The 27,378-nt window shown below is 43.2% G+C and overlaps 1 protein-coding gene across 3 annotated transcripts in view; it reads right to left on the bottom strand.

The window, feature by feature from the left end:
• Positions 1 to 27,378, bottom strand: part of GPR20 (G protein-coupled receptor 20) — a 107,231-nt gene that overhangs the window by 26,707 nt on the left and 53,146 nt on the right. The window contains exon 1 of one of the 3 annotated variants that reach the window (XM_075316134.1): positions 7,854 to 7,958. The exons of 1 other annotated variant lie outside the window; for it this stretch is intronic. The gene's annotated coding sequence lies outside the window, so the exon portion shown is untranslated. Of the gene's footprint in view, positions 1 to 7,803; positions 7,829 to 7,853; positions 7,959 to 27,378 lie in introns of those variants that run through there. One more of the 3 variants, XM_075316135.1, reaches the window with a different exon arrangement.

Here is a 27,378-nt window from a genome sequence, read left to right as displayed (position 1 = left end):
ACTGTATGTATAGAATCAGCCTGATAGTGCCAGTATAGAACTGTATGTATAGAATCAGTCTGATAGTGCCAGTATAGCACTGTATGTATAGAATCAGTCTGATAGTGCCAGTATAGCACTGTATGTATAGAATCAGCCTGATAGTGCCAGTATAGAACTGTATGTATAGAATCAGTCTGATAGTGCCAGTATAGCACTGTATGTATAGAATCAGCCTGATAGTGCCAGTATAGAACTGTATGTATAGAATCAGTCTGATAGTGCCAGTATAGCACTGTATGTATAGAATCAGCCTGATAGTGCCAGTATAGAACTGTATGTATAGAATCAGTCTGATAGTGCCAGTATAGCACTGTATGTATAGAATCAGCCTGATAGTGCCAGTATAGAACTGTATGTATAGAATCAGTCTGATAGTGCCAGTATAGCACTGTATGTATAGAATCAGCCTGATAGTGCCAGTATAGAACTGTATGTATAGAATCAGTCTGATAGTGCCAGTATAGCACTGTATGTATAGAATCAGCCTGATAGTGCCAGTATAGAACTGTATGTATAGAATCAGTCTGATAGTGCCAGTATAGCACTGTATGTATAGAATCAGCCTGATAGTGCCAGTATAGAACTGTATGTATAGAATCAGTCTGATAGTGCCAGTATAGCACTGTATGTATAGAATCAGCCTGATAGTGCCAGTATAGAACTGTATGTATAGAATCAGTCTGATAGTGCCAGTATAGCACTGTATGTATAGAATCAGCCTGATAGTGCCAGTATAGAACTGTATGTATAGAATCAGTCTGAGTGCCAGTATAGCACTGTATGTATAGAATCAGCCTGATAGTGCCAGTATAGAACTGTATGTATAGAATCAGCCTGATAGTGCCAGTATAGAACTGTGTGTATAGAATCAGCCTGATAGTGCCAGTATAGAACTGTATGTATAGAATCAGTCTGATAGTGCCAGTATAGCACTGTATGTATAAAATCAGCCTGATAGTGCCAGTATAGAACTGTGTGTATAGAATCAGCCTGATAGTGCCAGTATAGAACTGTATGTATAGAATCAGTCTGATAGTGCCAGTATAGCACTGTATGTATAGAATCAGCCTGATAGTGCCAGTATAGCACTGTATGTATAGAATCAGCCTGATAGTGCCAGTATAGCACTGTATGTATAGAATCAGCCTGATAGTGCCAGTATAGAACTATATGTATAGAATCAGCCTGATAGTGCCAGTATAGCACTGTATGTATAGAATCAGCCTGATAGTGCCAGTATAGCACTGTATGTATAGAATCAGTCTGATAGTGTCAGTATAGCACTGTATGTATAGAATCAGTCTGATAGTGCCAGTATAGCACTGTATGTAGAGAATCAGCCTGATAGCGCCAGTATAGCACTGTATGTATAGAATCAGCCTGATAGCGCCAGTATAGCACTGTATGTAGAGAATCAGCCTGATAGTGCCAGTATAGCACTGTATGTATAGAATCAGCCTGATAGTGCCAGTATAGCACTGTATGTAGAGAATCAGCCTGATAGCGCCAGTATAGCACTGTATGTATAGAATCAGCCTGATAGTGCCAGTATAGCACTGTATGTATAGAATCAGCCTGATAGTGCCAGTATAGCACTGTATGTATAGAATCAGCCTGATAGTGCCAGTATAGCACTGTATGTATAGAATCAGCCTGATAGTGCCAGTATAGCACTGTATGTATAGAATAAGCCTGATAGCACCAGTATAGCACTGTATGTATAGACTCAGCCTGATAGTGCCAGTATAGCACTGTATGTATAGAATCAGCCTGATAGTGCCAGTATAGCACTGTATATATAGAATCAGCCTGATAGTGCCAGTATAGCACTGTATGTATAGACTCAGCCTGATAGTGCCAGTATAGCACTGTATGTATAGAATCAGCCTGATAGTGCCAGTATAGCACTGTATGTATAGAATCAGTCTGATAGTGCCAGTAAAGAACTGGCTTTAGGTTATCTACGAAAATCCTGGTGAATGGTTCCCTTTAACAATTATGTCATCAGTGACATCACACTATGTCAAAAACAATGAGATGAAATAATACCCATCTTGATGACACCACACAATAATACCAGTGGGGAGAGATCAAATAAGAATTGTTCTGGTCCTGACATCACAAACATATTCTACAGCAGAACAAAATGATTAATCCTTATGACAGTAGAAGTCACGTCACACATTGTTGTAAAAGCTGTAGCATGATATAACAATAATTTTAGCGGTGACGTCAGGCAGACAAAGTATGCAAAGATGGTAGTTATTCCATAAGTGGCATAAAACATTGATTATACCAAATGTGATGTCACAAAATGATTTATCAGCAGGGAAATGGTGACGTCACAGGATGATTGTTACATCTGTGACATCATCCAGTGACATCACACTTTGGTTTTATTAGCTGAAATAACTTATAATGATATCATTACACAGTTACTGGAGACATAACGACGTCACACAATGATTATATGTGATTATCGCGTAATTGAAAGATTGTACCAGAAAAACACCCAATATTACGATTTTAGAAGCAATGGCTTCCCAAAATAAATATGCCAGAAGTGACATTGAACAATGTTTATACCACCAGTGATATCACACAATAAAATATACCAGCAGTGGCATCACACAACGTGTATTCCAGCAGTGACATCGCATAATGTGTATACCAGCAGTGACAACGCACAAAAGGTATACCAGCAGTGACATCACACAATAAGTATACCATCAGTGACATCACACAAAAGGTATACCAGCAGTGACATCACACAATAAGTATACCAGCAGTGACATCACACAAGTATACCAGCAGTGACAACACACAAAAGGTATACCAGCAGTGACAACACACGAAAGGTATACCAGCAGTGACATCACACAATAAGTATACCATCAGTGACATCACACAAAAGCTATACCAGCAGTGACATCACACAATAAGTATACCAGCAGTGACATCACACAAGTATACCAGCAGTGACAACACACAAAAGGTATACCAGCAGTGACAACACACAAAAGGTATACCAGCAGTGACATCACACAATAAGTATACCATCAGTGACATCACACAAAAGCTATACCAGCAGTGACATCACACAATAAGTATACCAGCAGTGACATCACACAAGTATACCATCAGTGACATCACACAAAAGGTATACCAGCAGTGACATCACACAATAAGTATACCAGCAGTGACATCACACAATAAGTATACCAGCAGTGACATCACACAAGTATACCAGCAGTGATAACACACAAAAGGTATACCAGCAGTGACATCACACAATAAGTATACCAGCAGTGACATCACACAATAAGTATACCAGCAGTGACATCACACAAGTATACCAGCAGTGACATCACACAAGTATACCAGCAGTGATATCACACAAGTATACCAGCAGTGACATCACACAATAAGTATACCAGCAGTAACATCACACAATAAGTATACCAGCAGTGACATCACACAAGTATACCAGCAGTGACATCACACAAGTATACCAGCAGTGACATCACACAATAAGTATACCAGCAGTAACATCACACAACGTGTATTCCAGCAGTGACATCGCATAATGTGTATACCAGTAGTAACATCACACAATAAGTATACCAGCAGTGACAACACACAAAAGGTATACCAGCAGTGACATCACACAATAAGTATACCAGCAGTGACATCACACAATAAGTATACCAGCAGTGTCCTCACACAATAAGTATACCAGCAGTGACATCACACAATAAGTATACAAGCAGTGACATCACACAATAAGTATACAAGCAGTGACATCACACAATAAGTATACAAGCAGTGACATCACACAACGTGTATTCCAGCAGTGACATCGCATAATGTGTATACCAGTAGTAACATCACACAAAAGGTATACCAGCAGTGACATCACACAATAAGTATACCAGCAGTGACATCACACAATAAGTATACTAGCAGTGACATCACACAATTAGTATACCAGCAGTGACATCACACAATTAGTATACCAGCAGTGACATTATACAATAAGTATACCAGCAGTGACATCACACAATAAGTATACCAGCAGTGACAACACACAATAAGTATACCAGCAGTGACATCACACAATTAGTATACCAGCAGTGACATTATACAATAAGTATACCACCAGTGTCCTCATACAATAAAATATACCAGCAGTGACATCAAACAATTAGTATACCAGCAGTGACATTATACAATAAGTATACCAGCAGTGACATCATCACAATTTTTATGCCAGCAGTGATATCCCACATAATAGGTATGTTAATCTTTTTTCTTTCAAAAAACCAAAACATAATACAGTTTATCATGATGTGTTTTCCTTACTTTTCCCTCTGGTCAGTCATTAGGGGGCACATTCTAAATTAATTAAAATGCTATCTGGAACTAATCAGACATATTGTACAAGCATCTGGCAGCACATCCATGGGAAACCGCGTGTCATACAATGTACTGTGCAGTGAGGGACGCATTTAAATATATTTTTTTTATTAAACTCCCATGATTGATACATTGTAACTGATTCATTTATATCACAAATAATAAAAACTGTAATATTTATAATTTAAACCAGCGAGATCCAAACAGAAAACTCCTGTGTCCCCAGGTACAAAGAAGAGAAATTATACGTACAGCAAAACTAACATGGATTTTATTTTGGTCTGGACGAGTCTCAATATTTATGTTCATAGGGAGCAGTATTATAGTAGTTATATTCTTGTACATAGGGGCAGTATTATAGTAGTTATATTCTTGTACACAGGGGGCAGTATTATAGTAGTTATATTCTTCTACATAGGGACAGTATTATAGTAGTTATATTCTTGTACATAGGAGCAGTATTATAGTAGTTATATTCTTGTACATAGGGGCAGTATTATAGTAGTTATATTCTTGTACATAGGGGCAGTATTATAGTAGTTATATTCTTGTACACAGGGGGCAGTATTATAGTAGTTATATTCTTGTACATAGGGGCAGTATTATAGTAGTTATATTCTTGTACATAGGGGCAGTATGATAGTAGTTATATTCTTGTACATAGGGGCAGTATGATAGTAGTTATATTCTTGTACATAGGGGCAGTATTATAGTAGTTATATTCTTGTACATAAAGGGCAGTATTATAGTAGTTATATTCTTGTACATAGAGGCAGTATTATAGTAGTGATATTCTTGTACATAAGGGCAGTTTTGTAGTAGTTATATTCTTGTACATAGGGGCAGTATTATAGTAGTTATATTCTTGTACATAGGGGCAGTATTATAGTAGTTATATTCTTGTACATAGGGGCAGTATTATAGTAGTTATATTCTTGTACACAGGGGGCAGTATTATAGTAGTTATATTCTTGTACATAGGGGCAGTATGATAGTAGTTATATTCTTGTACATAGGGGCAGTATGATAGTAGTTATATTCTTGTACATAGGGGCAGTATTATAGTAGTTATATTCTTGTACATAGGGGCAGTATTATAGTAGTTATATTCTTGTACATAGGGGCAGTATGATAGTAGTTATATTCTTGTACATAGGGGCAGTATTATAGTAGTTATATTCTTGTACATAGGGGCAGTATTATAGTAGTTATATTCTTGTACATAGGGGCAGTATTATAGTAGTGATATTATTGTACATAGGAGCAGTATTATAGTAGTGATATTCTTGTACATAGGGGCAGTGTTATAGTAGTGATATTCTTGTACATTGGGGCAGTATTATAGTAGTTATATTCTTGTACATAGGGGCAGTATGATAGTAGTTATATTCTTGTACATAGGGGGCAGTATTATAGTAGTTATATTCTTGTACATAGGGGCAGTATTATAGTAGTTATATTCTTGTACATAGGGGCAGTATTATAGTAGTGATATTATTGTACATAGGAGCAGTATTATAGTAGTGATATTCTTGTACATAGGGGCAGTATGATAGTAGTTATATTCTAGTACATAGGAGCAGTATTATAGTAGTTATATTCTAGTACATAGGGGCAGTATGATAGTAGTTATATTCTTGTACATAGGGGCAGTATTATAGTAGTTATATTCTTGTACATAGGGGGCAGTATTATAGTAGTTATATTCTTGTACATAGAGGCAGTATTATAGTAGTGATATTCTTGTACATAAGGGCAGTTTTATAGTAGTGATATTATTGTACATAGGAGCAGTATTATAGTAGTGATATTCTTGTACATAGGGGCAGTGTTATAGTAGTTATATTCTTGGACATAGGGGCAGTATGATAGTAGTTATATTCTAGTACATAGGAGCAGTATTATAGTAGTTATATTCTAGTACATAGGAGCAGTATTATAGTAGTGATATTCTTGTACATAGGAGCAGTATTATAGTAGTTATATTCTTGTAAATAGGAGCAGTATTATAGTAGTTATATTCTTGTACATAGGGGCAGTATGATAGTAGTTATATTCTTGTACATAGGAGCAGTATTATAGTAGCTATATTCTTGTACATAGGGGCAGTATGATAGTAGTTATATTCTAGTACATAGGAGCAGTATTATAGTAGTTATATTCTAGTACATAGGAGCAGTATTATAGTAGTGATATTCTTGTACATAGGGGCAGTGTTATAGTAGTGATATTATTGTACATAGGGTCAGTATTATAGTAATTATATTCTTGTACATAGGAGCAGTATTATAGTACTTCTATTCTTGTACATAGGGGGCAGTATTATAGTAGTTATATTCTTGTACATATGGGCAGTATTATAGTAGTTATATTTTTGTACATAGGGGGCAGTATTATAGTAGTTATATTCTAGTACATAGGGGGTAGTATTATAGTAGTTATATTCTTGTACATAGGAGCAGTATTATAGTAGTTATATTCTTGTACATAGGTGGCAGTATTATCGTAGATATATATTGTGAACAAAGGGGGCAGTATTAGAGTAGTTATATTTTTGTAAATAGAGGCAGTATTATAGTAGTTATATTCCTGTACATAGGTGGCAGTATTATAGTAGTTATAGTCTTGTAAATAGGGGGCAGTATTATAGTAGTTATATTCTTGTACATAGGAGCAGTATTATAGTAGTTATATTCTTGTCCACAGGGGGCTGTATTATAGCACATTATTGGCAGTGTTAGAGTAATAATGAATCATTTATTTAATATATTCAGGTATTTGCAAAGCTGATTTAAATGTGGTTGGAAACTAACATCCACTTTTGTTAAAAAAACACTCCCATCAACGTTTTTATCTTAATATATTGCATTCATCATAGTATATAGCACTGTGTACTTGCAACTGCTCATTTTGCTCTTTTACCCAGTTAATTCTTCTGTTTTCCAATAGATCTATAATAACACAAGCTGAATCCTTCTGTAGAAATAGGAAGTCTCTTTTTTTCTGCATGAGTCATCATTGCAAAGTGCCTGATAGGGGAGAGGAGAGGAGAGTCAGGGCCCAAAGAGGGAAATGATTCCTGCAGGGAAAAGTGACTTCTTGTTTCTACACAGAGCAGAGAAAAGAGAAGAATTAACTGGATAGAAAGGCAAACTGAGCAAATGCAAGTAGATAAACTATGATGAGTGCAATTAATGAAGAGGATAAAAACTTTGTTGCTATTGCTTTTTTAAAATTGCACAAACTATATAAACTTTTTTAAAGCAGTGCTGCAGTATAGAGCATGGCAATGAGGGAGCTGCAGCCAGAGACCATGATCATTTCAGATCAAGACGCTGGACTTACTCATAATTGGTGACCATCACTTTATGAATCTATGAAATGTCTCCTCTCACCATCAGATATAGATTTCAGCCTCGGTGCCAGATTCTTCTAGAAACATGTACTCGCTACAATGATTGCTTTCCTGTTACACTCCTCCAGAATCTGTGGCCGATCGTGACCCTGATTGAGGGAATGAGATAATTATAGTCTACATTGTGTCCATTTCCGTATGATCAAAGTCGAGGATCCGTCCTCATCGTCATTTCCAACACAAAGTGTCACCATCAGGACAGCTCAGCGATGATGAAATGTTTACAAGACAAATGAGGGTCACAAAGTTTTCTGGAATTATTGCATTCACACATTATTATCCACAGCGAGTGGATTCACAGCCCGGAAAACAGTAACAATATCTGAACAACTGGATCTGATAATGTTCTTGTCTAACGAAGGGATTCAAGCTGGCGTCCCTGGTGGCCCAGTGGGTTACCTGGTGTAGCGCCCCTGAGCCACTCAGGGCACTACAGGGAACTGCATCCTCTTGGGGATGCAGGACCTACCCCCTGGGACCTGAAGTACCAGTGCCGATACCACCAAAGCACAACCAAAATCCTAGTTCTCCACTCCACACCGGGCATAAAGGGTTAACCATGTAAAGGGATGGTCGCCATGGAAAGGGATGAGTCCCTGGACTAGCCATCCTGGTGGGAGGGGTCAGCAGTCAGTAGGGAGTCTAGAGAAGTGTCACACACAGATGGGTGTGCGGACGTGCCTGAGCTGGGTCCGTGTAATGGTGACCCCGGGGGGCACAGGAGAGAGGTCGCCAGGTCGGGTACGAGAGATACCGCTGGGACCGGAGCACGCATGGGGCACAGGGCCCTAGATCAGGCGCCAGTGCTACACGGGTTGAGAATCACCTGCCCGGTGAGGACACCTTCACGGACTTCACCGAACCAAATAATCCAGGGGCATCAGCAGTAAACTAGGATCGGGGTTCGGACACTTACCTCCCCGCAGGTTCCGCACTGCCCGCCGTACGGAGAAGGAGACTGTACCCCAAAAGGGACAGTCGGGTCCCAAACGCTCCACGCTACGGGGACTCTAGCAACAGGGGGTGCCGGGGACAGAGCAACAGGGGTTACTACATTGGCACTGGGTCTCCAAGGGACCTGAACCAGCAACCTCTGGGTCCGAGAGAGTAGAGACTGTTAAAGACAACCTGGTGTGGTCTCCAGCATTATACACCATACATCTCCCAGGCACAGCCCTACCTGCGGAGGGCCTAACACCATTGCTGCAATCACCACCAGCAGCCCTGGGAGTACCCACATCCAATAGCGGCGGTTCTCCATTCTTAACCGCAACCCGCAGGTGGCGTCAAATGAACATTAACTCTTATCACCCCTGTAAATATCCCCTTTTACAAAAGAAGCCCCAGGGCACGGGACCGGGCAACGGCCACTAGACTGACAGTCCCATTTGCAACCGCCCGGGACCGAGTACCCCCTTCCCTGGGCGCGACACTGGCCCATTGGGTCAAAGAATTACCAAACTATCGGCAGAAAGCTGAGCACTATGAGCACAATTGGGGCCGGCCGCTCACAGAAGCCCGAGCAACATGCGCCCTGGTGTTCATTCCAGACTCCGGTCTCCATCTGTACACAATGTGGGCAATGCCATGAAGAGATCCTCATTCCTTCCTCCCTTCTTTTCTTCCTTCCTTTTTTTCCTCCCTAACTCCTTTCCTTTCTCTTTCTTCCTTCCTTCTTGCCTTCCTTCCTAAATTCCTTTCTTCTTCCCTTCCTTCATCCCTTCTTTCTTTCTTTAATTTCTTTATCCCTTTCTTTGTTACTTCCTTCATCCCTTCCTTCGTTCATTTCTTCCTCTCTTCATCCCTTCCTTCTTTGCTTCCTTCCTCTCTCTTTATTTCTTCCTTTTCTTCTTTCCTTCCTTCCTTCTTTCGTTCCTTCTTTCCTTCCTTCATCCCTTCCTTCTTTCTTCTTTCATCCCTTTCTTCTATCCTTTCCATCCTTCCTACCTTCTTTCCTTTCTTCCTTCCTTCATTCATCATGTGATTTCCATAATTCTACGAATTTCCCATTTTCATGTTGCAACTTTAATGTTGAGGAGTGTATTTATGACTCTGGTCCCCCTGAGTTCCAGACCCCATTTGCACCAGATAACCCCCTACTGTCATGCCCCCTTTAAGACCCTCTAAGGCTTTGATGACTTTTTGATATTTGAGAAGAAAACTTTCTTACAATTGATGTTTGGGGTTCAGATCTCACAACCCCTCATTATTAAGTGTCTCCTAACAAAACTCTTCCACTGCGATTCCTCGTGGGCTTTAGTGGAAAGTGCAGAATTTTCTGCATTGCCCCCAGAGGAGAAACAAAGAATTACATAATCCTTGGTAAAGTGAAATATCTGTCCAGATAATATTGGGCCCTGGGGGGGGGAGAGTGACTGGATGGGGAGTCCTGCACTGGCCCTCAGTCTAAGTGTACCCTGAGCTTTCCCTCAACCCAGAAGTACACATGATGGTAGTGAGGTCTGGGCTCCCAGCGTGTCCCTGACTCCTGTCGAGGCCCTGGTGTGACACCCTGCACACCCGCCACTTAGGGGTCGGGCCGGGACAGTAGTCAGAACAGCCCACCAACAAACAATACAGACGAGGGGGACAACAAAGCGAACGTAGTCAAAAGCAAACACCAGGGGGACCACAAAACGTGGCCAGGAATTAAATAAGGTAAGAAGAAGGTAACGTAACCAACGGGGTAACTTCCACACCAAACAACAACAACAGCAACAGCAACAGCAACAGCAACAGCAACAGCAACAGCAACAGCAACAGCAACAGCAACAGCCTCCTGCACGTTCCAGACCAAGCTCCAGAATGAATTCTGAATAACCAGCACCCTCTGTTGGCAGCAGAGGGTATATATCCAGGTTGGGAGTGGTGATCAGCGGCTACACCTGAGCAGGTGTAATGAGCTTGCTGCTGGCAGGGAAAACTGACATTAACCCCATGCATGCCAAAAGGAAAAAAAAATTGTAGAGTCTCCGAAGATAACAAGAGACTCTGTGCCTGAGCCTGTCAAAGGGAGACGACTGTGACAGCTGAGGTTGCAACATTAGAGAAGTTGCAGCTGAAACAGTATAACTGGTATTGCCGCAGGAACAGCAGAACAGAGGTTGCAGTGTAAATGGCAGTGCCAAAAAAGCAGAAGCCGCCTAGCATAGACTGTGGCAGAAACAGCAGAGCCTGGGCTGCAGCAGATACAGCAGAGCCGAGGCAGAAACAGCAAAGCCAATGCTGCTGCACAAACTCCAGAGACAAGGCAGCAGCAGAAAAAGCAGAGGACAGGCTGTGGCAGAAACAGTCACTGAGGCTCCAGAGCCGAGGCTACAGCAGAAACAGCACATCTGGGGCTGTGGCAGAAAAAGCAGAGCCCAGGCTGCTGCAGAAACTCCAGAGCCAAGGCTGCAGCAGACACAGCAGAGCCGAAGGAGAAACAGCAGAGCCGAGGGTGCGGCAGCAACAGCAGAGCCGAGGCTGTGGCAGAATCAGCAGAAATGAGGCTGCGGCAGAAACAGCAGAGCCGAGGGTGCGGCAGAAACAGCAGAAATGAGGCTGTGGCAGAATCAGCAGAAATGAGGCTGCAGAAGACACAGCAGAGCCGAAGGAGAAACAGCAGAGCCGAGGGTGCGGCAGAAACAGCAGAAATGAGGCTGTGGCAGAATCAGCAGAAATGAGGCTGCAGAAGACACAGCAGAGCCAAAGGAGAAACAGCAGAGCCGAGGGTGCGGCAGCAACAGCAGAGCCGAGGCTGTGGCAGAATCAGCAGAAATGAGGCTGCGGCAGAAACAGCAGAGCCGAGGGTGCGGCAGAAACAGCAGAAATGAGGCTGTGGCAGAATCAGCAGAAATGAGGCTGCAGAAGACACAGCAGAGCCGAAGGAGAAACAGCAGAGCCGAGGGTGCGGCAGAAACAGCAGAAATGAGGCTGCGGCAGAAACAGCAGAGCCGAGGCTGTGGCAGAATCAGCAGAAATGAGGCTGCAGAAGACACAGCAGAAATGAGGCTGTGGCAGAATCAGCAGAAATGAGGCTGCAGAAGACACAGCAGAGCCGAAGGAGAAACAGCAGAGCCGAGGGTGCGGCAGAAACGCCACAATGCAGCACACCGTGCATCACAATTTACCACTGTTTGCTCCCAAAAACTAACGACGTGATTCTTCTCTATGAAATATTTAGAAGGGAAAGGTCTCAGCTAAGATAAACAGTTTTGGGGCAGAGCCGGGGCCTCGAGGACCTGATTTAGCGGTAGATCAAATATGATTTGTACCAGGCTGTCCCGGCCAAAAATAAACACTTATTTTTATTGGATTGGCCAGATGGAAAGCTGAGGATTGTTTCTCATGTTGTTCAGTAAAAATACCCTGAACCCGGAATGTACATCCTCAAGGAAAGAGGTGGGAAAATCGTCCGAAAACCAACAATATATTCAAGTGGTGATCGGCGGCTGCGAAGGAGGCGGAATATAGGAATAAGGGGATTTTATGGGAAAACGCCTCCTTACAGACGGGAAAAGCTAAAAGGAGGACGGGCGAGGAAAAGAGACAATATACAGAGCAGAAGAAGAAGAGACAATGTCATTACAGCATGTTATATATGTGCAATTATTAACCGCTGGCACCAACCCATTATTCCATCAGATGCGAGGAGCCGAGAAAGAATTGTCCTCATTTCATTTCTAAATTCTCATTATATCTGTATTATTTTCTCAAGAATTCAGCACTGGGAGGTTACAGACTAACAACGAGTATATCATACGCCAGTAATCATCTACACAACAACTATAATACTGCCCCTATGTGCAAGAATATAACTACTATAATACTGCCCCTATGTACAAGAATATAACTACTATAATACTGCCCCTATGTACAAGAATATAACTACTATAATACTGCCCCTAGTACAATAATATAACTACTATAACACTGCTCCTATGTACAAGAATATAACTACTATAATACTGCCCCTATGTGCAAGAATATAACTACTATAATACTGCCACTATGTATAAGAATATAACTACTATAATACTGCCCCTATGTACAAGAATATAACTACTATAATACTGCCCCTATGTACAATAATATAACTACTATAATACTGCTCCTATGTACAAGAATATAACTACTATAATACTGCCCCTATGTGCAAGAATATAACTACTATAATACTGCCCCTATGTGCAAGAATATAACTACTATAATACTGCTCCTATGTACAAGAATATAACTACTATAATACTGCTCCTATGTACAAGAATATAACTACTATAATACTGCCCCTATGTGCAAGAATATAACTACTATAATACTGCCCCTATGTGCAAGAATATAACTACTATAATACTGCCCCTATGTGCAAGAATATAACTACTATAATAATGCTCCTATATACAAGAATATAACTACTATAATACTGCCCCTATGTACAAGAATATAACTACTATAATACTGCTCCTATGTACAAGCATATAACTACTATAATACTGCTCCTATGTACAAGAATATAACTACTATAATACTGCTCCTATGTATAAGAATATAGCTACTATAATACTGCCTCTATGTTATATTTGAATATGCTGTCACTGGTATATTTTTGGTTCTTTAGGGTCAGTAATCATTTTTTATTAACCCACTCTGCTCCGTTTCTCAGACAGCGGCCCCTTTTTTCCCATTGATGGAGGCCATATGACAGATGTCGGCCATGCATTGATGTCCGCCGGCTGGAAAGCACCGGGCTATGTATATATTTCCACCCAATGTCACGGGAAAACAGAAACTTCTCAAAAACAACACGGCTTTTTCCATTTGTTTGCCCATAGACTCCGTCCTGTAATGAATTCTTGGCCTGACGCCAGCAGATAGATTTCTCATCCTTTTAGCCATTGCCCTGGGATGCGAGCTGCCCACAGGATGGGCCGGGCACTGGAGCCTCATCCCTGGAAGGAAGAACGCGGCCGCTCCGAGCATCAGGCCTTTCTCTTTCTTTTGTAGAGTGCGGTAAACAGAACAATCACGGCTCCGGTGGGTTTTTTCCACCTTCCTGTTTTATAACATCTATTTTTAATCCTCCTTAATCCCTTCATATGTTCCTTGTAGATCAGGGAATTGCATTGTAAGCAAAATCTTAAAGTGGCGTTATAAGATCAGAAGACGCAGCGCCACTTTTGAAAACTGCCTCACAGTCAGACTGCACCATTTATCCATAGCAACTAATCAGAGCTCAGCTTTCACTTTACCAAAGTATCTCCAATGTTGAATGCTACAATTTGCTTGCTGTAGGCAACCAGAACGATCTTACTGTGAGGCAATACTCATAAATGAGGCCCCAGTTACTTTTGCAGGGGCTATAGGCAACCTGAATGATCTTACTGTGAGGCAATACTCATAAATGAGGCCCCAGTTACTTTTGCAGGGGCTATAGGCAACCAGAACGATCTTACTGTGAGGCAAAACTCATAAATGAGGCCCCAGTTACTTTTGCACAGGTATTAGGCAACTAGAACGAGCTTACTGTGAGGCAATTCTCATACATGAGGCCCTAGTTACTTCTGCAGGGGCTACAGGCAACCAGAACAATCTTTCTGTGAGGTAATCTTCATAAATGAGGCCTGTTGTGAATATATTTTTCAGTTTGGGGCTACATCTTGTGGTCAATGCTGGCGGTGCAGTTGACTTGTGGAATGAGAGCCACACACCTGTGGAGGACTGGCAATCAGGCCTTTCAGATTGGGACTATATAATTGAGTAGTTTTCTCCTGTTCCTTGACGGTGCTCAATGGTCTCCTGTGTGTTAAGGACATTCTGAAACCAGCCGTGCTCTCTACCAGTACTCCTCTCAGATAAGTGGTCTTTGTACCTCTGCTTATTGTTTCCACTTTCTTGTTGTTTTTTCTGCTTTGATACTATTGTTTGATTCCTATTTTGCCTGTGTGGAGTTCCTGGTGGAATGGGATGGTGTCTGTATACCCAGCTCCATGATTCTGCAAGGTATTGTGTTTGTCATGCTTGGTATTAAATTCAGTCCCTCATCTATATTAGTGTTTTTGGATCCCAGTAACATCAGAGTGCTGATATAGTGGGGGAGAGGTCGTGTGGTCTCAGGGTTTTTCCATGTCAGGCGTGCTGAGATTTTTTTAGGATTTTTACGGCTACAGACAGTGCTCCTTTCTATCCTTTCTTATAAAGATAGTTTGGGCCTCATCTTTGCTGAATCTATTTTCTAGCTTTGTATTGTGTTTTCCTATATCACCGTAGTCTTTACATGTGGGGGGCTATCTATATCTCTGGGGATTGCTCCGAGGCAGATTAGCTTTTCTTATATTTCTATCTGTAAAAATATTTAGTTCTCCGGCTGTGTCATGACTAGGTCATCGTAGGCTCCTCCCACTGCTACTTCTAGTTGTGTGTCAGGATTAGGTCTGCAATCCGTTAAGCTTCCAACCACTCTGGTTAGCTTTTCGGTTTCCACATTTTTTGATCCTCCTCAGTCCCTGAATCATAACAGAGGCCCCGGTTACTTACTTCTGCAGGAGCAACAGGAAACCAGAACGATCTTTCTGTGAGGCAAATCTCATAAATGAGGCCCCACTTACTTCTGCAGGGACTATAAGTAACCAGAACAATCTTACTGTGAGGTAGTCTTCATAAATGAGGCCCCAGTTACTTCTGCAGGGTCTATAGGTATCCAAAACAATCTTACTGTGAGGTAATCTTCATAAGTGAGGCCCAAGTAACTTCTGCAGTGGCTATAGGCAACCAGAACGATCTTTCTGTGAGGTAATCTTCATAAATGAGGCCCCAGTTACTTCTGCAGTGGCTACAGGCAACCAGAACGATCTTTCTGTGAGTTAATCTTCATAAATGATGCCCGAGTTACTTCTGCAGTGGCTATAGGCAACCAGAACGATCTTTCTGTGAGGTAAGCTTCATAAATGAGGCCCCAGTTAATTCTGCAGGGGCTATAGGCAACCAGAATGATCTTACTGTGAGGCAATTCTCATAAATGAGACCCCAGGTTCTTCTGCAGGGGCTATAGGCAACCAGAATAATCTTTCTGTGAGGTAATCTTCATAAATGAAGCACCAGGTACTTCTGCAGTGACTATAGGCAACCAGAGCGATCTTACTGTGAGGCAATACTCATGAATGCGGTCCCAGTTAATTCTGCAGTGGCTTTAGGCAACCACTGGGCACTGGTTGTTGACAGCCATTGCTATAGTTACAGACTCAAGAGTGATCAGATTGCCGCACCTTAGCGACTATACGGTTGCTGCCACTTTAAGAGCGACTCTTTGGGCACCGTCACTTTAATTGTTTGGGCAAAAACTGGTTTGCATTCAACACACAGACACCAATGTTCTCCTTTATGTCTATAGAGCCTAAATTAACGAGAAGGCGGAGGGGGGGGGGGGGGCGCCAAAACTTTTCAAGAGGGCGGGGAGATTTCAAGTTTTAATGTTCTCAGTATTTTTAGTCTGGTATTAAAGACGGGACGTGCAAAATATCACTCAAATCAGGAGTCAGGATCCGCAGAGCATCGCAGCTATGATAGAAAGGAGTTAGGACACGCAGAGCATCGCAGCTATGATAGAAAGGAGTCAGGACCCGCAGAGCATCGCAGCTATGATAGAAAGGAGTCAGGACACGCAGAGCATCGCAGCTATGATAGAAAGGAGTCAGGACATGCAGAGCATCGCAGCTATGATAGAAAGGAGTCAGGACGTGCAGAGCATCGCAGCTATGATAGAAAGGAGTTAGGACATGCAGAGCATCGCAGCTATGATAGAAAGGAGTTAGGACACGCAGAGCATCGCAGCTATGATAGAAAGGAGTTAGGACATGCAGAGCATCACAGCTATGATAGAAAGGAGTCAGGACACGCAGAGCATCGCAGCTATGATAGAAAGGAGTCAGGACACGAAGAGCATCGCAGCTATGATAGAAAGGAGTCAGGACACGCAGAGCATCGCAGCTATGATAGAAAGGAGTCAGGACACGCAGAGCATCGCAGCTATGATAGAAAGGAGTCAGGACACGCAGAGCATCGCAGCTATGATAGAAAGGAGTCAGGACACGCAGAGCATCGCAGCTATGATAGAAAGGAGTCAGGACACGCAGAGCATCACAGCTATGATAGAAAGGAGTCAGGACACGCAGAGCATCACAGCTATGATAGAAAGGAGTCAGGACACGCAGAGCATCGCAGCTATGATAGAAAGGAGTCAGGACACGCAGAGCATCACAGCTATGATAGAAAGGAGTTAGGACCTGCAGAGCATCGCAGCTATGATAGAAAGGAGTCAGGACACGCAGAGCATCACAGCTATGATAGAAAGGAGTCAGGACACGCAGAGCATCGCAGCTATGATAGAAAGGAGTCAGGACACGCAGAGCATCGCAGCTATGATAGAAAGGAGTCAGGACACGCAGAGCATCACAGCTATGATAGAAAGGAGTCAGGACACGCAGAGCATCGCAGCTATGATAGAAAGGAGTTAGGACATGCAGAGCATCACAGCTATGATAGAAAGGAGTCAGGACACGCAGAGCATCACAGCTATGATAGAAAGGAGTCAGGACATGCAGAGCATCGCAGCTATGATAGAAAGGAGTTAGGACATGCAGAGCATTGCAGCTATGATAGAAAGGAGTCAGGACATGCAGAGCATCGCAGCTATGATAGAAAGGAGTGAGGATCCGCAGAGCATCGCAGCTATGATAGAAAGGAGTCAGGACACGCAGAGCATCGCAGCTATGATAGAAAGGAGTCAGGATCCGCAGAGCATTGCAGCTATGATAGAAAGGAGTCAGGATCCGCAGAGCATCGCAGCTATGATAGAAAGGAGTCATCAGGACACGCAGAGCATCGCAGCTATGATAGAAAGGAGTTAGGACACGCAGAGCATCACAGCTATGATAGAAAGGAGTCAGGACACGCAGAGCATCGCAGCTATGATAGAAAGGAGTCAGGACACGCAGAGCATCGCAGCTATGATAGAAAGGAGTTAGGACATGCAGAGCATCACAGCTATGATAGAAAGGAGTCAGGACACGCAGAGCATCGCAGCTATGATAGAAAGGAGTCAGGACACGCAGAGCATCGCAGCTATGATAGAAAGGAGTTAGGACATGCAGAGCATCACAGCTATGATAGAAAGGAGTCAGGACACGCAGAGCATCGCAGCTATGATAGAAAGGAGTTAGGACATGCAGAGCATCACAGCTATGATAGAAAGGAGTCAGGACACGCAGAGCATCGCAGCTATGATAGAAAGGAGTTAGGACATGCAGAGCATCGCAGCTATGATAGAAAGGGGTCAGGACACGCAGAGCATCGCAGCTATGATAGAAAGGAGTTAGGACATGCAGAGCATCACAGCTATGATAGAAAGGAGTCAGGACCCACAGAGCATCGCAGCTATGATAGAAAAGAGTCAGGACATGCAGAGCATCGCAGCTATGATAGAAAGGAGTCAGGACACGCAGAGCATCGCAGCTATGATAGAAAGGAGTCAGGACACGCAGAGCATCGCAGCTATGATAGAAAGGAGTCAGGACACACAGAGCATCACAGCTATGATAGAAAGGAGTCAGGACACGCAGAGCATTGCAGCTATGATAGAAAAGAGTCAGGACATGCAGAGCATCGCAGCTATGATAGAAAGGAGTCAGGACATGCAGAGCATTGCAGCTATGATAGAAAAGAGTCAGGACACGCAGAGCATCGCAGCTATGATAGAAAGGAGTCAGGACACGCAGAGCATCGCAGCTATGATAGAAAGGAGTCAGGACACGCAGAGCATTGCAGCTATGATAGAAAGGAGTCAGGATCCGCAGAGCATCGCAGCTATGATAGAAAGGAGTCAGGGTACGCAGAGCATCGCAGCTATGATAGAAAGGAGTCAGGACACGCAGAGCATCGCAGCTATGATAGAAATGAGTCAGGATCCGCAGAGCATCGCAGCTATGATAGAAAGGAGTCAGGACCCGCAGAGCATCACAGCTATGATAGAAAGGAGTCAGGACATGTAAAGCATCGCAGCTATGATAGAAAGGAGTCAGGACCTGCAGAGCATCGCAGCTATGATAGAAAGGAGTCAGGACACGCAGAGCGTTGCAGCTATGATAGAAAGGAGTCAGGACCTGCAGAGCATCACAGCTATGATAAAAAGGAGTCAGGACCTGCAGAGCATCGCAGCTATGATAGAAAGGAGTCAGGACACGCAGAGCATCGCGGCTATGATAGAAAGGAGTCAGGACACGCAGAGCATCACAGCTATGATAGAAAGGAGTCAGGTCACGCAGAGCATCGCAGCTATGATAGAAAGGAGTCAGGACACGCAGAGCATCGCAGCTATGATAGAAAGGAGTTAGGACATGCAGAGCATCACAGCTATGATAAAAAGGAGTCAGGACACGCAGAGCATCGCAGCTATGATAGAAAGGAGTCAGAACACGCAGAGCATCGCAGCTATGATAGAAAGGAGTCAGGACACGCAGAGCATCACAGCTATGATAGAAAGGAGTCAGGACCCGCAGAGCATCGCAGCTATGACAGAAAGGAGTCAGGACACGCAGAGCATCGCAGCTATGATAGAAAGGAGTCAGGACACGCAGAGCATCGCAGCTATGATAGAAAGGAGTCAGGACACGCAGAGCATCGCAGCTATGATAGAAAGGAGTCAGGACCCGCAGAGCATCGCAGCTATGATAGAAAGGAGTCAGGACCTGCAGAGCATCGCAGCTAGGATAGAAAGGAGTCAGGACACGCAGAGCATCGCAGCTATGATAGAAAGGAGTTAGGACATGCAGAGCATCACAGCTATGATAGAAAGGAGTCAGGACACGCAGAGCATCGCAGCTATGATAGAAAGGAGTTAGGACATGCAGAGCATCGCAGCTATGATAGAAAGGGGTCAGGACACGCAGAGCATCGCAGCTATGATAGAAAGGAGTTAGGACATGCAGAGCATCACAGCTATGATAGAAAGGAGTCAGGACCCACAGAGCATCGCAGCTATGATAGAAAAGAGTCAGGACATGCAGAGCATCGCAGCTATGATAGAAAGGAGTCAGGACACGCAGAGCATCACAGCTATGATAGAAAGGAGTCAGGACACGCAGAGCATCGCAGCTATGATAGAAAGGAGTCAGGACACACAGAGCATCACAGCTATGATAGAAAGGAGTCAGGACACGCAGAGCATTGCAGCTATGATAGAAAAGAGTCAGGACATGCAGAGCATCGCAGCTATGATAGAAAGGAGTCAGGACATGCAGAGCATCGCAGCTATGATAGAAAAGAGTCAGGACACGCAGAGCATCGCAGCTATGATAGAAAGGAGTCAGGACACGCAGAGCATCGCAGCTATGATAGAAAGGAGTCAGGACACGCAGAGCATTGCAGCTATGATAGAAAGGAGTCAGGATCCGCAGAGCATCGCAGCTATGATAGAAAGGAGTCAGGGTACGCAGAGCATCGCAGCTATGATAGAAAGGAGTCAGGACACGCAGAGCATCGCAGCTATGATAGAAATGAGTCAGGATCCGCAGAGCATCGCAGCTATGATAGAAAGGAGTCAGGACCTGCAGAGCATCGCAGCTATGATAGAAAGGAGTCAGGACACGCAGAGCGTTGCAGCTATGATAGAAAGGAGTCAGGACCTGCAGAGCATCACAGCTATGATAAAAAGGAGTCAGGACCTGCAGAGCATCGCAGCTATGATAGAAAGGAGTCAGGACACGCAGAGCATCGCGGCTATGATAGAAAGGAGTCAGGACACGCAGAGCATCACAGCTATGATAGAAAGGAGTCAGGTCACGCAGAGCATCGCAGCTATGATAGAAAGGAGTCAGGACACGCAGAGCATCGCAGCTATGATAGAAAGGAGTTAGGACATGCAGAGCATCACAGCTATGATAGAAAGGAGTCAGGACATGCAGAGCATCGCAGCTATGATAGAAAGGAGTCAGGACCCGCAGAGCATCGCAGCTATGATAAAAAGGAGTCAGGACACGCAGAGCATCGCAGCTATGATAGAAAGGAGTCAGAACACGCAGAGCATCGCAGCTATGATAGAAAGGAGTCAGGACACGCAGAGCATCACAGCTATGATAGAAAGGAGTCAGGACCCGCAGAGCATCGCAGCTATGACAGAAAGGAGTCAGGACACGCAGAGCATCGCAGCTATGATAGAAAGGAGTCAGGACACGCAGAGCATCGCAGCTATGATAGAAAGGAGTCAGGACACGCAGAGCATCGCAGCTATGATAGAAAGGAGTCAGGACCCGCAGAGCATCGCAGCTATGATAGAAAGGAGTCAGGACCTGCAGAGCATCGCAGCTAGGATAGAAAGGAGTCAGGACACGCAGAGCATCACAGCTATGATAGAAAGGAGTCAGGACACGCAGAGCATCGCAGCTATGATAGAAAGGAGTCAGGACCCGCAGAGCATCGCAGCTATGATAGAAAGGAGTCAGGACACACAGAGCATCGCAGCTATGATAGAAAGGAGTCAGGACACGCAGAGCATCACAGCTATGATAGAAAGGAGTCAGGACACGCAGAGCATCGCAGCTATGATAGAAAGGAGTCAGGACCCGCAGAGCATCGCAGCTATGATAGAAAGGAGTCAGGACCTGCAGAGCATCGCAGCTATGATAGAAAGGAGTCAGGACACGCAGAGTATCACAGCTATGATAGAAAGGAGTCAGGACACGCAGAGCATCGCAGCTATGATAGAAAGGAGTCAGGACACGCAGAGCATCGCAGCTATGATAGAAAGGAGTCAGGACACGCAGAGCATCACAGCTATGATAGAAAGGAGTCAGGACACGCAGAGCATCGCAGCTATGATAGAAAGGAGTCAGGACCCGCAGAGCATCGCAGCTATGATAGAAAGGAGTCAGGACCTGCAGAGCATCGCAGCTATGATAGAAAGGAGTCAGGACCTGCAGAGCATCGCAGCTATGATAGAAAGGAGTCAGGACACGCAGAGCATCGCAGCTATGATAGAAAGGAGTTAGGACATGCAGAGCATCACAGCTATGATAGAAAGGAGTCAGGACACGCAGAGCATCGCAGCTATGATAGAAAGGAGTCAGGACCCGCAGAGCATCGCAGCTATGATAAAAAGGAGTCAGGACACGCAGAGCATCGCAGCTATGATAGAAAGGAGTCAGAACACGCAGAGCATCGCAGCTATGATAGAAAGGAGTCAGGACACGCAGAGCATCACAGCTATGATAGAAAGGAGTCAGGACCCGCAGAGCATCGCAGCTATGATAGAAAGGAGTCAGGACACGCAGAGCATCGCAGCTATGATAAAAAGGAGTCAGGACACGCAGAGCATCGCAGCTATGATAGAAAGGAGTCAGGACACGCAGAGCATCGCAGCTATGATAGAAAGGAGTCAGGACCCGCAGAGCATCGCAGCTATGATAGAAAGGAGTCAGGACCTGCAGAGCATCGCAGCTATGATAGAAAGGAGTCAGGACACGCAGAGCATCACAGCTATGATAGAAAGGAGTCAGGACACGCAGAGCATCGCAGCTATGATAGAAAGGAGTCAGGACCCGCAGAGCATCGCAGCTATGATAGAAAGGAGTCAGGACCTGCAGAGCATCGCAGCTATGATAGAAAGGAGTCAGGACACGCAGAGCATCACAGCTATGATAGAAAGGAGTCAGGACACGCAGAGCATCGCAGCTATGATAGAAAGGAGTCAGGACCCGCAGAGCATCGCAGCTATGATAGAAAGGAGTCAGGACCTGCAGAGCATCGCAGCTATGATAGAAAGGAGTCAGGACACGCAGAGCATCGCAGCTATGATAGAAAGGAGTCAGGACACGCAGAGCATCGCAGCTATGATAGAAAGGAGTCAGGACACGCAGAGCATCACAGCTATGATAGAAAGGAGTCAGGACACGCAGAGCATCGCAGCTATGATAGAAAGGAGTCAGGACCCGCAGAGCATCGCAGCTATGATAGAAAGGAGTCAGGACCTGCAGAGCATCGCAGCTATGATAGAAAGGAGTCAGGACACGCAGAGCATCACAGCTATGATAGAAAGGAGTCAGGACACGCAGAGCATCGCAGCTATGATAGAAAGGAGTCAGGACACGCAGAGCATCGCAGCTATGATAGAAAGGAGTCAGGACACGCAGAGCATCACAGCTATGATAGAAAGGAGTCAGGACACGCAGAGCATCACAGCTATAATAGAAAGGAGTCAGGACACGCAGAGCATCACAACTATGATACATAGGAGTCAGGAGACGCAGAGCATCACAGCTATGATAGAAAGGAGTCAGGACCCGCAGAGCATCGCAGCTATGATAGAAAGGAGTTAGGACATGCAGGACATGTATACTGTGCCTTCAGATGTAGCAGAGCCGGAATCATCATGGGACCTCCTGGTGGACCTGGGTGTTTTTGTAGTTAATAAAGGGGTGAAAGAGGGTTTTTTTTGTATTTTATTTCAAATAAAGGATTTTTTTTGGTATTTGTGTTTATTTCTTTTAACTTATGGATTAGTGATGGGGGTCTCAGACGCTTCCCATTACTAATCTCGGGCTTAGTGACAGGTGTGAGCTGTTATTAACTCCTTATTACCCCGATTGCCTCCACACCAAGGCAATTGGGACGAGCCAGGTAAAGTGCTGGGATTGTCACATTTAATGGATGAAACAACCCTTTGTAGTTGCAGGCTGCTATTTTTAGGCTGCAGGGGGCCCAATAACCATGGGTCTCCCCAGTCTGAGATGACCAGCCTCCAGCTGCCGGGCTTTATTATGGCTGGGTATTGAGATTGGGGGGCCGCACGCCATTTTTTAAAATTATTTTTTTAAATAATTTTTAAAAATTCTCATGCGCTTCCTCGTATTTTGATACACAGCCAAGATAATTGCACAGCTGGGGGCTGCAGCCTACAGCCATATGCTTTATCTGTGTTGGGTATCATAATATGGGGGGACCATACAATAATTTATTTATTAATTTTTACACCAATTTGGATGCAAATAGCATGTGTGATTGGTTGCAGTAAGATACGCACAAGCTGGGGGCGCGTCTGACTGCAACCAATCAGAGACGCGAGGACTGCCGGTAGGCGGGGGAAGCAGAGAATATGCATGAAGGATAATGAGTGGCCCCGGAAGTAGAGTGAGCAGCCCTCAAAGCAGTTACAGCTGCGCGAAGACCGCTAAGTGTGAAACGTTTGCTTTATTCTTATTTTCTTTCTTTTTTCTTTGATTTTTTTTTTGATCTGGATCGTTACCCAGAGTTCCCTGAGAAATCCGGGCCCGGAATCAGTGCTCGAGTTCCTTTACAGTCCGGGTCAACCCATCACTAGTAGCTATGTCTGTAACCTCACCTTAGGCCAGTGCACTGCTGAAATACTCTGTGCTGCTGGACATTGTACTCATACTTTAATGATAATGTAAAGGCATAGCATGTGTAAAAAAGAAAGATGGGAACTCACAGCGCTGAGGCTATAGGAGGGACGCAGAAGAAGCCTAACCCAATGTTAATATAGGTTCCATTACTGAGTTTGCATTAGGGGCCAGGAACTTAATTTTTGGGGAATAAATATTAATATACAGTAGTCGCAAAACTGACTCTCTCCATCTGACGTGACACTACAACTCCCAGCATATTCTGACCCTGGTCAATGTCTATTGTTCAGGGGCAAAGGTCATCTATAAATTGTATCTGTTTATGTAATTAACACTAATTATTAATTATGGTGAATATTAATTAGAGTGACACAACACAGAACTCAAGAACACACGGCACTGACAGTGCATGAACCGCGTCATATGAGGAAAGAAGCCTCAGCAAATGGTGTAAACAGGGAAAACGGAACACAAACAACAACATAAACACTCTACAGAACAATAATCCACTACTAGAGCAAAACAACAAAAACTCACAATAGAACGACGTCTCCGCAACAAGCTCCGCAGAACAGAAGAGGCGCTGCAGGGACACAACCCATCTAAATATATCCCATTTATAAACCGAGGACAGACAGTGAACAATGAGAAAAGCACAAGCACTGATCCCAGACTGATGGGTAATGTATACCAGCTGTGCTTGTAACTACACACAGGAGATGCCCAGGTTATACCAGCTGTACATATATAATTCTATACAGGAGATGCCCAGGTTATACCGGCTGTACATATATAATTATATACAGGAGATGCCCAGGTTATACCAGCTGTACATATATAATTATATACAGGAGATACCCAGGTTATACCGGCTGTACATATATAATTATATACAGGAGATGCCCAGGTTATACCAGCTGTACATATATAATTATATACAGGAGATGCCCAGGTTATACCGGCTGTACATATATAATTATATACAGGAGATGCTCAGCTTATACCAGCTGTACATATATAATTATATACATGAGATGTCCAGGTTATACCGGCTGTACATATATAATTATATACAGGAGATGCCCAGGTTATACCGGCTGTACATATATAATTCTATACAGGAGATGCCCAGGTTATACCGGCTGTACATATATAATTCTATACAGGAGATGCCCAGGTTATACCGGCTGTACATATATAATTATATACAGGAGATGCCCAGGTTATACCAGCTGTACATATATAATTATATACAGGAGATACCCAGGTTATACCAGCTGTACATATATAATTATATACAGGAGATACCCAGGTTATACCAGCTGTACATATATAATTATATACAGGAGATGCCCAGGATATACCAGCTGTACATATATAATTATATACAGGAGATGTCCAGGTTATACCAGCTGTACATATATAATTATACACAGGAGATACCCAGGTTATACCAGCTGTACATATATAATTATATACAGGAGATGTCCAGGTTATACCAGCTGTACATATATAATTATATACAGGAGATGCCCAGGTTATACCAGCTGTACATATATAATTATATACAGGAGATGCCCACGTTATACCGGCTGTACATATATAATTATATACAGGAGATATCCAGGTTATACCAGCTGTACATATATAATTATACACAGGAGATACCCAGGTTATACCAGCTGTGCATATATAATTATATACAGGAGATGCCCAGGTTATACCGGCTGTACATATATAATTATACACAGGAGATGCCCAGGTTATACCAGCTGTACATATATAATTATACACAGGAGATACCCAGGTTATACCAGCTGTACATATATAATTATATACAGGAGATGCCCAGGTTATACCAGCTGTACATATATAATTATATACAGGAGATGCCCAGGTTATACCGGCTGTACATATATAATTATATACAGGAGATGCCCAGGTTATACCAGCTGTACATATATAATTATATACAGGAGATGCCCAGGTTATACCAGCTGTACATATATAATTATATACAGGAGATGCCCAGGTTATACCAGCTGTACATATATAATTATATACAGGAGATGCCCAGGTTATACCAGCTGTACATATATAATTATATACAGGAGATGTCCAGGTTATACCAGCTGTACATATATAATTATATACAGGAGATGTCCAGGTTATACCAGCTGTACATATATAATTATACACAGGAGATGCCCAGGTTATACCAGCTGTACATATATAATTATATACAGGAGATGCCCAGGTTATACCGGCTGTACATATATAATTATATACAGGAGATGCCCAGGTTATACCAGCTGTACATATATAATTATATACAGGAGATGCCCAGGTTATACCAGCTGTACATATATAATTATATACAGGAGATGCCCAGGTTATACCAGCTGTACATATATAATTATATACAGGAGATGCCCAGGTTATACCAGCTGTACATATATAATTATATACAGGAGATGCCCAGGTTATACCAGCTGTACATATATAATTATATACAGGAGATGTCCAGGTTATACCAGCTGTACATATATAATTATACACAGGAGATGCCCAGGTTATACCAGCTGTACATGTATAATTATATACAGGAGATACCCAGGTTATACCAGCTGTACATATATAATTATATACAGGAGATGCCCAGGATATACCAGCTGTACATATATAATTATACACAGGAGATGCCCAGGTTATACCAGCTGTACATATATAATTATACACAGGAGATACCCAGGTTATACCAGCTGTACATATATAATTATATACAGGAGATGCTCAGGTTATACCAGCTGTACATATATAATTATATACAGGAGATACCCAGGTTATACTAGCTGTACATATATAATTATATACAGGAGATGTCCAGGTTATACCAGCTGTACATATATAATTATACACAGGAGATACCCAGGTTATACCAGCTGTACATATATAATTATATACAGGAGATGTCCAGGTTATACCAGCTGTACATATATAATTATATACAGGAGATACCCAGGTTATACCGGCTGTACATATATAATTATATAGAGGAGATGCCCAGGTTATACCAGCTGTACATATATAATTATACACAGGAGATGCCCAGGTTAT

Source organism: Anomaloglossus baeobatrachus, chromosome 6, assembly GCF_048569485.1.
Source record: "Anomaloglossus baeobatrachus isolate aAnoBae1 chromosome 6, aAnoBae1.hap1, whole genome shotgun sequence".
Taxonomy (NCBI): Eukaryota; Metazoa; Chordata; class Amphibia; order Anura; family Aromobatidae; genus Anomaloglossus; species Anomaloglossus baeobatrachus.
This window is presented reverse-complemented; position numbering and strand designations above follow the sequence as displayed.